The sequence below is a fragment of the Sinocyclocheilus anshuiensis genome, unplaced genomic scaffold, assembly GCF_001515605.1.
Source record: "Sinocyclocheilus anshuiensis isolate Anshui unplaced genomic scaffold, SAMN03320099.WGS_v1.1 scaffold220, whole genome shotgun sequence".
In the NCBI taxonomy this organism is placed as follows: domain Eukaryota; kingdom Metazoa; phylum Chordata; class Actinopteri; order Cypriniformes; family Cyprinidae; genus Sinocyclocheilus; species Sinocyclocheilus anshuiensis.
Genome location: NW_015554086.1, coordinates 145,470 through 148,608, shown reverse-complemented (window position 1 = coordinate 148,608; position 3,139 = coordinate 145,470).

Sequence of the window (3,139 nt, the reverse complement as noted above, 5' to 3'; positions counted from 1 at the left end):
TTTGCGGTCGTGTATTCTGTAACGAATTAATCCACTGAAGGCGAGCATAAGTGAGAACCCAAGTGCAGTTTATTTACAGTGTGATCCAAACATCCAAACAATAATCCGCGACTTGACTTGACATGAACAGACTTGACTTGACATGAACAGACAGTTCAATTGACTTGACTAGGCATGAACAGACTAGACTCACCGACAGCGGGTTACAACATCAATACACGACCAGGAACAAAGGCAACGACATGGCTACTTATAGCAAACAAAGAGGGTCACATGACATGAACAAACAAATGGGAAACAAGACACATGACCTAGACAACCAATCAGAACATGACACATACACAAGGCAGAGATACATGAGGGCAAGGGAAGCATGACACTGACAGGGTGAAACAATTACAAAATAAAAGACATGAGAACATGACACAAAAACAAAACCCAAACCCCACATTACACACTGTATACACTATTTTTTTTTTGTTTTTTTACAAAGTCTCTTATGCTCACCAAGGCATTCGTTTGTTTGATCAAAAATACTGTAAAAACAGCAATATTGTGGAATAGTAACTTATAACATTTTCTATTTTAATATATTTTAACATGTAATTTATTGCTGTGATGGCAGCTGATTTTTAGCAGCTTCAGTCTTCAGTGTCACACGATCTTACAGAAGTCTTTCTAATATGCTGATTTGGTGCTCAAGAAAGGTTTCTTATTAATTATTATCATGCAGAAAACAGTTTGCTGCTGTTTTTTTCAGGATTCGTTGATGAATAGAAAGTAAAAAAAAACAATCATTTAAAACAGAATTTTTTTTTTTTTTTATAATTGTAAATATATTTATTGTCACTTTTGATCAGTTTAATCATTGCTGTATAAAAAAAACTTATATTCAAAAGTACTTATAATATTAAATACTTATAATATTACTTATAATATTCAGCCATCCTACTCATTTGGCCTACTGTAATAGAGAAGTACACAAATTCAGATACAGAGCATGTCTTGTAAAACATACTGGTTTAAAGCATGACCAAGCAAACTAATATTTTACAACATGAAAAAAATAAATAAATCATGAAATAGCAAAAATATATTTGGAAAATAATAAATGCCGTTTTTATTCCACACATGTCTAGTCTAATCTTTTTGCTGTAAAAACCCTGGTGAGATCAGTGCATAATCTGCAGCTGCTGTGGTCTAATGGTGCTACTCAAAACAATGAGTGTTCATATGACTCAGTAAAGACTCTAAAACTAAAATGACAGAAGTGCAGTGCGGTTCGACCAAAGCAGTTTGACATCTAATATCACAGACCCCATCTGTCCTTACCTGAGATAAAAGCAAGTGAAATAAACACACCTGAAATCTTAAGAGTGATCTGACTGAGATTGTCCTAAGGTCACTAATGTATCAGGTTCTCATATAAGGAAACTAGGTGGGTAATATACAGAGGTGTAAAGAGTACCTAAAAAACATACTTGAGTAAAAGTACAGATACCTTACAGTGTAAATTACTCCACTACATTTTACAAGTCACCAATTCCAAAACAACTTGAGTAAAAGTCTTAGAGTATCTGATTTTAACAGCACTTAAGTATTTTACTTATACTAAACAAAGGCTCAAAGATGTACTAGTCAAAGAGACATGGGCTGCAGTCATGTCCTCATCTCATATATAAAACACCTGTGATTCACAAATACTTGCTAAGGAACTCGCATTCACATAAAGTAGCCTTGTTGAAAAGTTTGAGTGAGTAAGGGCAAAACGCACGAGATGCAGTACTTTCAGTGACCTGTACTAGGCAATATCACGTCTTTTGTAGCAGAAATAAACTGCTGCAGAAAAAAAACTAGGTCCATGCTAAATATAATGTGTAACTGCAACACTCATTTCAAATGTAGTGGAGTAAAGAGTACAGATACTCATTCAAAAATGTAGTGAAGTAAAGAGTAAAAGTTGCTAATATCTTTGATACTCAGTACAACTACAAAGTATCTGAAAAGATACTCAAGTACAGTAACTAATTACATTTACTCCAATACTTTACACCTCTGGTAATATAACTTGTCAACATACAAGACATTTATGAAAGATTGCCAGATATCTCTGAGGGCCTGGCTGCTGTCCAGTGTGTATGGATGAGCTGACAGTCAAGGGTGAAATGGACCCCTGTAGTCATGGTGGCAGTGAAGAGCAGAGGGGTTGGGCAGGCGATAAGTTGGGTTAACAGGTGTTTTCTGCATGCCTTGGCTGGGCTGACTTATTAAAAAAGGCACATTGACAGGTATCAATCAGTGGGAACCTTTGTGAAGGTTCTAGATGTATGCATGCACACAATAGTGAATGAGTTCATCTGTCCTGTCCTGGTTTAATTGCATAGTTACAAAACAACAGAGCATGCAGTAAACTGATTTAGCCTTCAGAAAAACTTGAAGGAAATGACCGCTATTTCCCAATGTGCCCAAGGCCGCAAGCTCAATGCATAATGCAATAATGGACAATCACACTATGAAGTAAAGTACAGAGAGCCCAAAAACTATTTTATAGCCATTTTTATTTTTTACATTATTTTTAGTATTTACATAGACACACACACATATTATATAGATGTATGTATATAATTTGCTGTTGTTCGTGGATGTACTGTGAAGTCTTTTCAGTTCATGTTATGCTTGAAACATTTAATGCAATAACATGCCTTTTAAAATGTTACAAATGTCAAATTACTGTTTGCGGCATCTGAATGTGCAAAATATATCTTTTTTTTACCTTTATTTATATAGGGCTTTTAACAATACAGATTGTCAAAGCAACTTTACAGTATTAAATAGGAAAATAGTGTGTCAATAATGCAAAATGACAGTAGTAAACACTCAATTTTCAGTTAAAGGCAGTTCATCATTGAATTCAGTGATGTCATCATCCAGCTCAGTTCAGTTTAAATAGTATCTGTGCAATCAAGTCGACGATATCGCTGGATATTAAGTGTCCCCAACTAGAGGCATACTGGTTACGTACTGGATCCGGGTAACTGCAGTGACCATCTGATCTGGATACAGACTGGATCTGGTGGCTACGGTGATCTCGGAATAATAAAGAAACAGACTAATATTAGCGTAGATGCCATTCTTCTAA